At 35.6% G+C, this 15168-nt stretch overlaps 1 non-coding gene across 1 annotated transcript; it reads left to right on the top strand.

Moving 5' to 3' along the window:
* Positions 1-11537: 11537 nt before the first annotated feature.
* Positions 11538-11610, top strand: TRNAN-AUU (transfer RNA asparagine (anticodon AUU)). The gene has a single exon. It is a non-coding gene; the product is annotated as a tRNA-Asn (tRNA).
* The last annotated feature ends 3558 nt before the right edge of the window (positions 11611-15168 follow it).

Raw genomic sequence — 15168 nt, forward strand, 5'->3', positions numbered from 1 at the left:
GTGTGATCATCCAATATCTCTATTTTTAGAAGGTCTTTTCTGGTCTCATTAAATGTTTGCAATTAAAGTAGTTCATAGCATCTTTTGCGTGATCATCCAATATCTCTATTTTTAGAAGGTCTTTTCTGGTCTCATTAACTGTTTGCAATTAAAGTAGTTCATAGCATCTTTTGCGTGATCATCCAATATCTCTATTTTTAGAAGGTCTTTTCTAGTCTCATTAACTGTTTGCAATTAAAGTAGTTCATAGCATCTTTTGCGTGATCATCCAATATCTCTATTTTTAGAAGGTCTTTTCTGGTCTCATTAACTGTTTGCAATTAAAGTAGTTCATAGCATCTTTTGCGTGATCATCCAATATCTCTATTTTTAGGTCTTTTCTAGTCTCATTAAATGTTTGCAATGAAAGTAGTTCATAGAATCATTTGTGTGATCATCCAATATCGCTATTTTTAGAAGGTCTTTCTGGCCTCATTAAATGTTTGCAATTAAAGTAGTTCACAGAATCTTTTGCGTGATCATCCAATATCTCTATTTTAGAAGGTCTTTTCTGGTCTCATTAAATGTTTGCAATTAAAGTAGTTCATAGCATCTTTTGCATGATCATCCAATATCTCTATTTTTAGAAGGTCTTTTCTGGTCTCATTAAAATTTTGCAATTAATAACTCCTGTCATCTTACCCATTATCATGTAGTATTTTTCTCTTGAAAAGTCGTTCCTGGTTTCATTAATTTTTCAATTTAAAATAGTTCATGCCGCCTTTTCCATGATCATCCTATATTTATCTTTTGTAAGACGTTTTCTGGTCTTATTTCATTCCTGTAATTGTAACAGTTCATTGCATATTTTTCACGATGATACAATATTTATTTTAGAAAGGTGTATTTTGGTCTTGTTCAATTTTTTTAATTGAAATAGATCATTCCATATTTTCCATGGTCATCTAATACTTCTATTTTGAAAGATCTTTTCTCATCTCGTTAAATTTTTACAATTAAAATAGTTCATACTATCTTTTTCATGATCATTCAATATTTCTCTTTTGAAATAACTTTTTCTGGTCTAATTTAATGTTTCCAGTTAAAATAATCTATACCAATTTTTCATTGAACATCCAGTATTTCTATTTAAAGTTGTTTTCTAGTCTCTGTAAATTTTTTGCAATTAATGTATTCAATGCCAACTTTTTCTTGATCATCCAATATTTCTCTTTTGAAAAGACTTTCCGGTTTCATTAAATTTTTGGAATTAAAGGATTTAAAGCTGTCTTTTCCATGATCATCCAACTTTCCTATTTTAAAAGGCTTTTTCTGACCTATAAAATAGTTAATGATATTTTTTATTATCTCCAAATATTTTAAAAGGTCTTTTCTATTCTCATTAATTTTTTGCAATAAAAATATTATATACAATTTTTCTTATGATCATCCAATATTTTTCATTTGAAAGATCTCATTAAATGTGTACAATTAAAATAGTATATGCCATCTTTTCCATGATCATCAAATATTTATCTTTTAGAAGGTATTCTTTGGTCTCGTTAAATGTTTATAATTAGACGAGCTCATATCATCTTTTCCATGAAGATTTAGTACATTTATTTTCAAAGGTATCTTCTCTTTAAATTTTTGCAATGAAATAATTCATGCCATCTTTTCCATTCCCATCCTGTATTTTTCTCTTGAAATATATTTTCTGATCTTATTAAAACTTGTAAATTAAAATAGTTCAAGCCATCTTATCCATGATCTTCAATATTTCTGTTTTGAAAGTGTTTCCTGGACTCATTATTATTTTTTTTAATTATAATACTTCCTTATTTTTCATGACCATACAGTTTTTATCTTTTGAAAGGTATATTTTAGTCTCGTTCAATTTTTGTAATTAAAATAGATCATGCCATGATTTCAATGGCCATTCAATATTTCTGTTTGGAAAGATATTTTATGGTACTTGTAAAATGTTGTAATTAAAATAGTTTATGCTTTCTTATTTGATCAACTAATATTTCTCTTTTTGAAGGTGTCTTCTTGCCTTATTCAACTTCCACAATTAAAATAAAACATGCTATCTTTTCCTAGATCATCCACCAATATTTCCCTTTTATAGGTCTTTTGTGGTCGCATTAAATTTTCTGTAAGGCAACTAGTTCTTTCTGTTTTTTCTCTTGTTCACTGAATATTTCTCTCTTATGATCGTCCAATTTTTCTGTTTTAAAAGGTCTTTTCTGATCTCTAGAATAATTCATGCCATCTTTTTCGTAACATTCAATATTGCTCTTTTGAAAGATATTTTCAGATCTCCTCAAACATTTGCAATTAAAATAGTTCATGCCAACTTTTCCATAATCGTACAATATTCAGTTATTAAAATGTATTTTCTGGTCTCGTAAAATTTTAACAGCTAAAATTGTGTAAGTCATCCCTTTCTCGACATTGCAATTTTTCTCTTCACAAGAGGTCTGAAGTTCTGACAGTCAACGTAACGATACTATAACGAAAAATAGAGATATTCAGGTTCTAAAGCCGCTATTACTTACTTACTTAATTACTTACTTACTGGCTTTTAAGGAACCCGAAGGTTCATTGCCGCCCTTACATAAGCCCGCCATTGGTCCCTATCCTGAGCAAGATTAATCCATTCTCTATCATCATATCCCACCTCTCTCAAATCCATTTCAATATTATCTTCCCATCTACGTCTCGGCCTCCCTAAAGGTCTTTTTCCCTCCGGCCTTCCAACTAACACTCTATATACATTTCTGGATTTGCCCATACGTGCTACATGCCCTTCCCATCTCAAACGTCTGGATTTAATGTTCCTAATTATGTCAGGTGAAGAATACAATGCGTGCAGTTCTGTGCTGTGTAACTTCCTCAATTCTCCTGTAACTTCATCCCTCTTAGCCCCAAATATTTTCCTAAGCACCTTATTCTCAAATATCCTTAACCTCTGGTCCTCTCTCAAAGTGAAAGTCCAAGTTTCACTACCATACAGAACAACCGGTAATATAACTGTTTTATAAATACTAAATTTCAGATTATTTGACAGCAGACTGGGTGATAAAAGCTTCTCAACCGAATAATAACAGGCATTTCCCATATTTATTCTGTGTTTAATTTCCTCCCGAGTGTCATTTATATTTGTTACTGTTGCTCCAAGATATCTGAACTTCTCCACCTCTTCAAAAGATAAATTTCCAACTTTTATATTTCCATTTCGTACAATATTCTCGTCACGAGACATAAACCCGCTATTACCATTACAAATCAGGTACTGCCGGGACTCGAAGTCCGGTTACTTTGACAGAGAGCTGTCTGTCACCTGACTATCCGCGAGTGGGATTGTAACAGCTCTGTGTGTTGTGGTGCCCACGTCTTCACTCCTCGTACACCACGGTTCGCTAGTTGCTGGAATCGTTCCCGTATATCAAAGTCGACAGCGGCGGCCTCTGGGCTGTCGCACGGCACGTGTCATCGACATCGGTGCGGGCGGTCTGCAGGTATTTAATGATTTGCACTATCTGCAGGAACCTTGCCAAAACGCGTCACCACACCTAAGTGCAACTGGATTATACGCGCGAACTAATTGATGCACGGACCGTGAGTGGGAATACAAGAGTGAGTGCCTGCCGGGGCAGATCCGGGTGCAGGGAGCTGTTTCCTCATTTAAATAGCCTTAATTGGTTAATCCTGCTCTGGGATGAGATACTATAAAAGTCTCACAGCCCTCGAATTTCTTAGGTTATCGACCGCTTCTAATTTAGCTACCACATTCTTTTATTTTTAAGTATTTTGCTCCCTCTAAAGCTGTTAACTTCGGTCTACCCATTCCCCAAACAAAGTAAGTTTTGTTCTCATCTCCGCTGAGTATGTGATGTCCGGCACAAGGGTTAATAACCCGGATAATATTTGAAAATTACAACACAAAACTGTTTGAAACAATGCAAATCTGGCTTTCATGTAGAAGCTCCCTGTAAAGCAGGTTTGAATAATTTCAAGGAAAAATTGTTCCGAGGCCGGGTACCGATCCCGGGACCCTTCGCTTAGCGCGCGAATGCTCTACCGACTGAGCTACCCTAGGAACCATACACGATACCGTCACAATTTTTCTTTTGTATCCACACAACTCAAATGAGCTGACAAGACGCCAGAACTCAACTTTGAGTGCACACAAATGCTGTGTGACTTAAATTGTGGCTTTCTGTTAACGTATCACCTAAACGCTCTGGTATCACAGTAACGAATGTATTATGCAAATCTGGCTTTCAGATAGAAGCTCCCTGTAAAGCAGGTTTGAATAACAATTTCACGAAATACTCTGGGCTTTCAAAATCGAATTAATACGTTCATAAGTTTTGTTATGGTTTTAATGAAAGCTTCCCCAACCTTTGCAGTGACTGTGGTGTGGTCAGATCTTCAGCCTGTCGCGCAGTCGGTCCGGGTTCTAGTACCGGTCAGAACTGAGTTTTTTTTATTAAAAAATCCGTACTAACACTTAGGCCCAGTTTTATAAATACGGTTAATCTAAAGATTATGTTAAACCTAGGTTACACCTAACTGAGAGCTTAACTCAACAGAATGGAATATTCAATTCAATTAAATTTATTTTGGCCATTAGCCATACAGTTTTAGGCTTCGTCAGAATATAGTGAAAAACATATAGCCTAATACATTTAAAAACACCAATAAAAGAAACAGTAAAATTTAAATAACACAATGAAAACATGAAATAATTAGAAATTTTTAAATTAAAGAAAAAAACTCACCCTTAATGTATTAATTGTAACTAACTGCAATTAAACGTATTTTTTAAAAAACAATGGTACAGTAAACCAGTTATTCATAGATTTCAAAAAGGCATATGACTCGGTTTAAAGAGACGTTTTATATAATATTCTTGTTGGATTTAGTTTTCCCAAGAAACTAGTTCGATTAATTAAAATGTGTCTCAGTGAAACTTACAGCAGAGTCCGTATAGACCAGTTTCTGTCAGATGCTTTTTCTAATTCACTGCGGGCTAAAGAAAGGAGATGCACTATCACCTTTACTTTTCAACTTCGCTCTAGAATATGCCATTAGGAAAGTCCAGGATAACACAGAGGGTTTGGAATTGAACGGGTCACATCAGCTGCTTGTCTATGCGGATGACGTGAATATGTTAGGAGAAAATCCACAAACGATTAGGGAAAACACGGAAATTCTACTTGAAGCAAGTAAAGCGATAGGTTTGGAAGTAAATTCCGAAAAGACAAAGTATGTGATTATCTCTCGTGACCAGAATATTGTACGAAATGGAGCTATAAGAATGGGAGATTTATCCTTCGAAGAGGTGGAAAAATTCAAATATCTTGGAGCAACAGTAACAAATATAAATGACACTCGGGAGGAAATTAAACGCAGAATAAATATGGGAAATGCGTGTTATTATTCGGTTGAGAAGCTTTTTTCAACTGGTCTGCTGTCAAAAAATCTGAAAGTTAGAATTTATAAAACAGTTATATTACCGGTTGTTCTGTATGGATGTGAAACTTGGACTCTCACTTTGAGGGAGGAACAGAGATTAAGGGTGTTTGAGAATAAGGTTCTTAGGAAAATATTTGGGGCTAAGAGGGATGAAGTTACAGGAGAATGGAGAAAGTTACACAATGCAGAACTGCACGCATTTTATTCTTCACCTGGCATTTTTAGGAATATTAAATCCAGACGTTTGAGAAGGGCAGGGCATGTAGCACGTATGGGCGAATCCAGAAATGCATATAGAGTGTTAGTTGGGAGGCCGGAGGGAAAAAGATCTTTGGGGAGGCGGAGACGTAGATGGGAGGATAATATTAAAATGGATTTGAGGGAGGTGGGATATGATGGTAGGGACTGGATTAATCTTGCTCAGGATAGGGACCGATGGCGGGCTTATGTGAGGGCGGCAATGAACTTCCAGGTTCCTTAAAAGCCGTAAGTAAGGAAGTATTAAAAAACAATATCATACAAGTTTATGTTCAAAAACTCAGCAACGGGATAAAAAGGATTATTTAATAACCAATTGTAAAATGTAGTTTTGAAGCTATTGATTGGTAATTTATAGTATTGACTGGGGAGCTTATTATATAATTTCATCCCCATAATTAAAAAGTTTGTGTTGCTATTGTGTAATCTACAGTATGGAATATTAATTTGCTCACTATTTCTAATTTCATGATCATGTATATTGGCCACTAATTTAATTAATTGTCGATATTTTGTCGAGTGTAAAGTACTAGATTTTATATATATACAAATTTATGATTGTTAAAATCCGTGATTGTCTGAAAAGTGGTCGACAATGTTCCAGATAGTTTGATTTACATAATTTTCTAATGGCTTTCTTTCGTAAAATCAAGACACTTCCAATTTTGGTTCCATTTTCCCAGAAAATTAAGGCATACCGGATTATCGCCTGAAAGAAAGAAAAGTAGGCACATCTTAAATAATTTTGAGAAACGCTAGTCGTTAATTTCTTTAACAAATTTAAAACTCTCGATAGCTTTGTGCATATGTATTCGATGTGCTTATCCCATGTTAAACTGGAGTCTGTAAAAAGTTCTAGAAATTTTGTATAGTTGAGTCTGTTGTCCTTGTTTACTAGGTAATTTAGGCTGAAAGTTACGTTGACTATTACACTTTTACTACGTCATACTACTTTTGACCAATAAAACGGTACGAAAGGACGTCTTTCAACCAATCATGGCTGCTTATCGCACAATTTTATCGCGTCCCTAGTATTTGTTTATTTTTATCACTACCCTAGCATTTGTTTCTTTGTTTGCCAACATTTCAAACTGCACTGGTCTGGACGTCAAAAAAAAAAAAAAAAAAAAAAAAAAACAGAAAATTACAAACCACTCCAGTCGATGCACAGCAGTTTCAAATGACTCGCATTGGCATTCAAGAACAAGAATTAATAAAGATCACTGGTCATAGCTATGCATCTTTCCTGAAACCCTATTTACAAATAAATGAAGAGCACCATTCGGAAATCCTGAATAAGTTGAGGAATACACCAAGTACATCAACGAGTTCCACTTCTTTTACGCACACGTCTAATATAACATCAACTGAACCACCAACCACTAAAACATTCAAATTTTAAAATTGTACTTTCAATAATTGGTCCTTTTAAAATTATTAATGTTTATTTTTTATTTCAACGTCGTTAATTAAAACTTTTCTTGTTTATTTCATCATCCCTAATTAAAACTTTTGTAACACTTGTTTATAATAGGTTATGTTATAGCTTCTGCTATATGATATTATGAATAGTCACGTATCAGAGATTGTTTAATACTAAGATTTATTGAAAATCATCTGTCAAGTGACGTTGATTACTGGGATCCGGATAATTGAAGTGGAATGCAACTTTTTAATAAAAATGAAACTGATTCAACAAAGCCTTCTTAACTAGTAACCTAGATCATATATATATATATATATATATAAACTAGTAACCTAGATCATATATATATATATATATATATATATTACTTCGTTTCTTCTAATCTTCATATACTTTGTTCTAATCGTGTAATAGTCAATTAAATCCCACTCGAGTTTTGATTTCCTCTAGATAAATCAAAACCTCTATTGAGATTACTGTTGATAATTTTTTCATGATTAAGCAAGAAACCATTAGATTCAAACCATAAAGCCATCTGTGATAGAATATCCTTGTTTAGGATTGGTATTACTGCTAGGCAAGAAAAAAAAGACGACTGCAGCTGTATAACATCATTTCACCACAATCGGAACGGGCTAATAGCCTTAATTCTTGCACTAAAGAAGAAGAATTAATCCAATAAAATAAATTAAGTCTGAATTGACTGTTATTGCCAACCATACAACTGCCACACAGAGCCTCAGAAATTGTAAATCGAGCGACACGGTAAGCGATATGTTAAGGCTGGTTCACAATAAACCGGAAACGAGAATCGGAATGAAAACGAAAACGGTAAAATTGTTAAAATGTGTACATTTAAATGTGAGCATTCACAATTAACGAAAAGCTTGCCGGAGCCCGGGATCGGGAACGGAGAGTTGGCCAAGTTTCAACTTTGGCGTTCACGTTTCCGATCACAGCCCACTAGATTCATTCTATTGTCATCTAAAAGCTATTTTGTCGTCATATATTTTGTAGCAAGAAGACCGTGACATAACCTATGCAGTATTTTGTGCTGTGCTGTGCATCATGGAGCAAGTTTTATTTGATGAGATTCTAATATTGAGTGTTGAGGAAAATCCTCACGTTTACGATAAGCGGCGCGCCTCGTATAAAGATGAGAAAATGAAGGAGAATACGTGGCTTTCAATAGCTCCATCTTGGAACACGATCGGAAGCGAATCATATTTTATTACTGTATTGGTTGTATTACACACTACATATTCACGCTTCAATTCAATAACTACTGTTGTGTTCATTTTTGTTCTATTACAAATGTTTCTTCTCTAATTATTTTACGTTATGGTAGACTTAAAATAAGTTGTGATAATAAATATACATGTGCGTATTTATAGTACCGTACCTAATGAAATGTTTCAGTTGAAATTTCGAAGTTGGTTAACCTGTGTTTATGTTGGCTGCTTTGTACTCATGAGAGAACGCCATTGGTCAGTTATACACAAATAACATCAGAATGCGTAATATCGACTTTACGTATCGTTATTGACATGCATATCGATATGCATAGTCCTCTACGTTCTCGGTTTATTGTGAATAAAAAATTTTCATATTCACGTCCTCTGCTTCTCGTTTTCATTCTGGTTCTCGTTCGCGGTTTATTGTGAACCAGCCTTTAATGTTGCTAAGACCAGTCTGCATAGCAACCTATATAGCTCCACGAGGCCTCTGAAATATGGCGCACACACATAAAGATTCCGGCGAGAAGTTACATAAGTGGGCTCAAAACATAAACTTTCATCACTGGGAATGACCCCCGACCTTCACCTTCTCATTCCAAGCCACCCCCGCATCCCAGACAGTCGTAAATCAAGGCTCTCCTGTAGAGACTCTGAAGTGTTGGTACTCGTGTTAAGACGCTCTTCAATCGTGGGCGTGGTCCAGTAATGGCGACAATTTATGGGATCGCAAGGATTTCTCAACCGAAGTTTTAAAGCGGTGACAACTTGCGAAGCTGCCCACACTACAATGCTTTCCTATTAGCTAACCAATCGTTTCAAAACGATAACACTTGTGTTTTGTATTTTATTGTCGTTATAAAGCTCCAACAATTTGTATTTTTCTGTAAATTCAAAGGTTGCTTTACTTTATGACAACGCAACATGGGCTCACGATTATAGCTGCATATCAGTCGCAGAGATGACAACCTCAGAGCAGTAAAACGATGATCTGGACTTGCCAAATGTTGCAGAAAACGAGAGTCTAGACCAGGCCTGCACAAGGTTTGCACTCTCCGAGCCGGCTCACAGCTCATGAGCGGAATGCAGGTATTAGCTGCGCTCTGTATAAGGGTGAACTGGAAGAAGGGGTGATCTCGTACAAAATATACACAAAAGGAAGTACTATTAGGAGTGTTTATGAAATGAATCCCCGTTCAGTGTTTGCAAAACTATCTTGGACTATTATTAATTAATAAAGAAGTATTTATTTTACAGAAGAAATTCAGTAGAAATTCTATAGCTACTTAAATGTACAATATCATTTTATTATATTTTATGCTCGACCATGCCGAAATGTAGTAATTATACACCTGGTAGCAGTCCTTTAATGCATGTCATTAAAGTACACCTACTCATTAAGGTACAGGTGTTCAGCCAATGACAACTCAGCTTACAGGTGTTCAGCCAATGACAAGTCAGCTTTGTACCGTTATAAAACCGCAAGTATCGATTATTCTCGGATATACAATCGAAAGAGAATTAGCGAAAAGTCACGGAGGCTGGAAATCCAATACTGTCGCAGAATGTTATGTTCTGTTACTATAATAATTAGCGTTAATTGTAAGTAATATTCAAATAAATTCAATTTGTCATCTCGTTTTTCAATGTCGAATTCAATAATCAAGGTTATATCAAGTTTAACGGGATTACATCAAGGTCAGTGACATTATTGTTCCTCGGTAAAAATCAATACATTCGCGTCTGCGCACATCTCACAATTCACGACCTACAACAAGGTCACTTCCGATCTTGTCAGATACAAATAAAATGTATACATCTGAATAATTTCAAGTTAGAAATATGGTCGAGCATAAAAAGTCGTATGAAACTTGCCTATAATGGTAATTAAGACGCTCGTATGAATATTATGAAACTCGCTTGCGCTCGTTTCATAAACAACCATACTTGCGCCTTAATTACTATCATTATAGGCTCGTTGCATAATGTACTATTTATTTATCAGTACATAACCACGAGGTTTTATGCTGTTGGCAGTTGAAAGGAACAGTAGCCTACTGATCGTAATGAAACATCAGTTACAGATGTTCGATGTCTGCCTTTATTAAAGTTGATTATAGGAAACAGTTGCTCACAAATATAAATGTTGAGCCAAACATAGGAATCATTTTCACAGCCAGCCTGTGTAGTCGTGGATATTATTGCTAATGTTTAGTCTTGTAAAACTCAACCATGTTAGTAGTATTATTCAAACGATCTTTAACCCTTAGGTCACATTGAAGATCAATAAGTTCGAGCTGTAAATCGTTAAATTTTAAATGTTATGTTCCGTCTTTTAGATTCCTCCATACTGTACTGTAGCAGTAGGTAAGCAACGTGAAACAGTTACTGAGAATAGGCCTACACACTGCACTCCACTAGATAACTGAGTGGTCGTTTCCCTCTCCTCTACCTATAGCAAGTCTATGTCATTCTGACGTATCTTCCTCTCCGTTTCGGCGAGCGGTAAGCACCGCTCTCCCGCTCCCAAGAAGCGGGCGCGCTCGTTGAGCGCTGTTTGTACAGGCCTGGTATAGACTTTCCACTGTCCACTGCATGAACTGAAACTATAGAACTACTTTCTAGTTTTTAATTAGAGAAATGATTGTCCGGGACAACTTTTCCCTCGAAATTATTGAAATCAACTTTACAGCGAGTTATACCTGAAAGCTCGATTTGCATAATACACGTCACTATTCGTTAATACAAAACCACAATTTAAGTCACACAGAGTTAGTGTGCACTCAATGTTAGTTGCTTGACGGTTGTCAGCCAACTTTGAGGTCTGTGGATATAGAGGGAAAAATTGGATCGGTGTCTGGTAGAGTTCCCGGGTAGCTCAGTTGGTAGAGCGTTGATACGTTTAAGCAAAGGTCCCAGGTTTGATACCCGGCCCTAGAATAATTTTTCCCTCGAAATTATTCAAATCACGCTTACAGGGAGTTATACCTGAAAGCTCGATTTGCATAATACACGTCACTATTCGTTAACAGAAAACCACAATTTAAGTCACACATAGTTAATATGCACTCGATGTTGGTTGCTTGACGGTTGTTAGCCCGCTTTGAGGTCTGTGGATATAGAAGAAAAATTGGATCGGTATCTGGTAGAGTTCCCGGGTAGCTCAGTTGGTAGAGCGTTGGTACATTTAACCAAAGGTTCTGGGTTCGATACCCGGCCCCGGAACAATTTTCCCCTCGAAATTATTCAAATCAACTTTACACGGAGTTATACATGTAAGATAGATTTCCATAATACACGTCACTGTTCGTTAACAGAAAACCACAATTTAAGTCACACATAGTTAGTGTGCACTCAATGTTGGTTGCTTGACTATTATCAGCCCACTTTCAGGTCTGTGGATATAGAGGAAAAATTGGATCGGTATCTGGTAGAGTTCTCGGGTAGCTCAGTTGGTAGAGCGTTGGTACGTTTAACTAAAAGTCCTGGGTTCGATACCCGGCCCCGGAATAATTTTTCCCTTGAAATTATTCAAATCAATTTTACAGGGAGTTACATCTGAAAGCTCGATTTGCATAATACACGTCTCTGTTCGTTAACAGAAAACCACAATTTAAGTCACACAGAGTTAGTGTGCACTCAATGTTGGTTGCTTGACGATTGTCAGCCCACTTTCAGGTCTGTGGATATAGAGGAAAATTTGGATCGGTGTCTGGTAGAGTTCCCGGATAGCTCAGTTGGTAGAGCGTTGGTACGTTTAACCAAAGGTCCCGGGTTCGATACCCGACCCCGGAACAAATTTTCCCTCGAAATTATTCGAAATGATTGTCATTCATTCATAGTGTTCTGTCCAACGACAGGTCTTTCACTGGAAACTCAACTTTCTCCAATATTTCCTATTTTCTGTCTTCCTCTTTGTCTCCGTATATGATCCATGTATCTTAATGTTGTCTATCATCTGATATCTTCTTCTGCCCCGAACTCTTCTCCCGTTCACCATTCCTTTTAGTGCATCCTTCACTAAGCAGTTTCTTCTCAGGCAGTGATCCAACCAATTCCTTTTCCTCTTCCCGATCAATTTCAGTATCATACTTTCTTCATCCACTCTTTCCAACACAGCTTCATTTCTTATTCTGTCTGTCCACTTAACACGTCCTATTCTTCTCCATATCCACATTTCTAATGCTTCTAGTCGCTCTTTTCATTTCGTCGTAATATCCATGTTTCTACGTGAAGATGAATTTTTGGTCCTGTTATAGTAACAATTGATATTAGAGGAGAAAAATTCACTCCGGTGCCGGGAATCGAACCCGGGTCCTTGGTTCTACGTACCAAGCGCTCTAAGCATTGAACTACGCCGAAGTTCAATCCACAGCACCGAATCGAATGCTCCTCCTCCAGTGTTTTTCCTTTGTGGCCTGACTCTAAGTTCGACATATATGTTGACATATATTAAGTCAACTGCCATTATATAAGGAGCGCACTCAATTGAGTGACTTGATGGACGGGATTCCACAGTAATATGCACTGTTGGGCGAAGAATCTACGTAAAGATGAATTTTTGGTCCTACAGGTCCTGGCTCACTTACCTTATGAGCGATTCCTTATTGGTGTCAGTATTGAGGTTCAAACCTGTCTTCGAGCAGTTGACTAAACAATAATAAAAATAATATCTGGTGAGGGTCGTGAAATAGCATCGCTTCCTTGTCGACACCTGTTATAATTTTCCAAACGTTTGCTAAATTTCGTTCGAGTAATGTTGGGTAACATTATTTTTATTGCCAGAGCGATTGAGTTTGCAGATTCTGGCCTCCAGAAGATTTGTTCTGAGATCAGTTTAGCATTTTTATCTGCCTTTTGATTTATTATGATTATGTCCTTTATTTGTAATGATGAGGTGCAAAATAAGTAATTCAAAAGGGAAAGATCCTCGTTCAATAGCGCTGCTTACAAAGTTGTGATATTATTTATTAAAAGAGACGTAAAATCATGTAGATTTATATGAGAATTTTGTAGCTCAAATTTCCAACAACGTAATATATTCACAAGAATCTCAAACTTGCTGTCGGAATATCTTCCTCTGTTATTTACTGTCGTGCCATGCCCAAATGAAGTAATTATACAAATTATAAGGGCATAATGTGAATTCTTCATGAATTTTAAGGAGGATTAAGTCTCAAATTAAGGAGTTTGCTTCTATTAAAATGTCTTTCACTCCTTGGAAGAATTGATTCTAGGAATGAACACTGAAAATTACGTGAAGATTAACACGTCTTCCAACAAATCATAAACAAGTGACGCTCGTTTTTTTCTCTCGAGTTGGTATAACGATCGATAATGACCACTTTTGTTTCCATTAAAATAAAGCCAGTGTTAGACCTAATGAAGAGAAGATTCTTATGTCTGTATTCCGCCAGCGCGAAAGCATTTTTCTTTGTTCCTGGACGGAATCCAAGCCACTGGTCGAGTCGTCTTTTCCATATCAACTACCCACATAACAATTGAGACGAAACTAACATGACCTGAAGAAGGTCTCTGAACTCTGTGAAACGGGATTTTTTTTATCCCGTTCTTCTTTTATTTTTCCTGGATTTAATATGCAAAATATTATTAGTCCTAACCTTCCCGATTGCGTTATGAAGTGACCTATTAGTAAAAGGCGGGTTTTACATAAAGAACGTCTTCTGTTCCTGAAATGTTATTCATCTAAAATCTAAAATATACACGCTTCATAGATGTTTAATATTTTACGTACAGTATAAGTTTTGTAGTACTAAAAATTGTGATATCATACGTTTTTGCTTATTTTATCAGACCATATTTGCTCGTTCAACAAAGTTGATTCTTCCTGATTCCATATTTGATATATGGCAAAAAAAAAAGTTGTGTTAGGAAGAAAACTATACTTCTTCATTAGACGCTTTACATGTTTTCGCAAGAATTCGATGTTTATAATTTTTATATTAATATTCCCGTTTACCATTTCTGTTCATAATTATAATTCATATGCATATACACGGTGAATCGTAACAAATGTCAGTAATATCAGGAGATTATTCTTTGAAACATTAAAAAAAAAAAAGACTTTAACACAATTTTGCTCGTTTTTGCCTCCTTTTTTAGATAAAAATTGTTTTATATAAAACATTTCACAGGGTATTTTGAAAAAGCCATTGACTTCATCCCCAATATGCTCAGTCAATTTAAGAGAGCAGTGTATTATGATAATAAATGATCGAAGTAATTTTAATATTGTCCTTTAAATTTGTAGAAATTTGATCCGAACAAATGTAACATTTTAAAATCCCCTTTCTGAACGAAAACTTACATTTGTTCGAACCAAATTTCTGCACATTTAGAGGATGAAACTGAAATTCTTTCAATAATTTATTATCATAATAATGTTATGATAATAAATTGAGCATATTTAGAATTAAATCAATGGCATTTCCGAAATACGCTATCAAATGACTCATATAAAACTATTTTTTATGCTCGACCATGCCGAAATGTAGTAATTATACACCTGGTAGCAGCCCTTTAATGGACCTCATTAAAGTACACCTATTCATTAAAGTTCAGGTGTTCCACCAATCAGAAAACACCATTGTAGCAATATGAAAGCGCAAGTATCGATTATTCTCGGATATGCAATCGAAAGACAACTAGTTCTGTTACTATAATAATTAGCGTTAATTGTAAATAATATTCAAATAAATTCAATTTGTCATCTCGTTTTTCAATGTCTAATTCAATTTCAAGGTTATATCAAGATTAATGTTT

Source organism: Periplaneta americana, chromosome 3, assembly GCF_040183065.1.
Source record: "Periplaneta americana isolate PAMFEO1 chromosome 3, P.americana_PAMFEO1_priV1, whole genome shotgun sequence".
NCBI classification, from domain to species: domain Eukaryota; kingdom Metazoa; phylum Arthropoda; class Insecta; order Blattodea; family Blattidae; genus Periplaneta; species Periplaneta americana.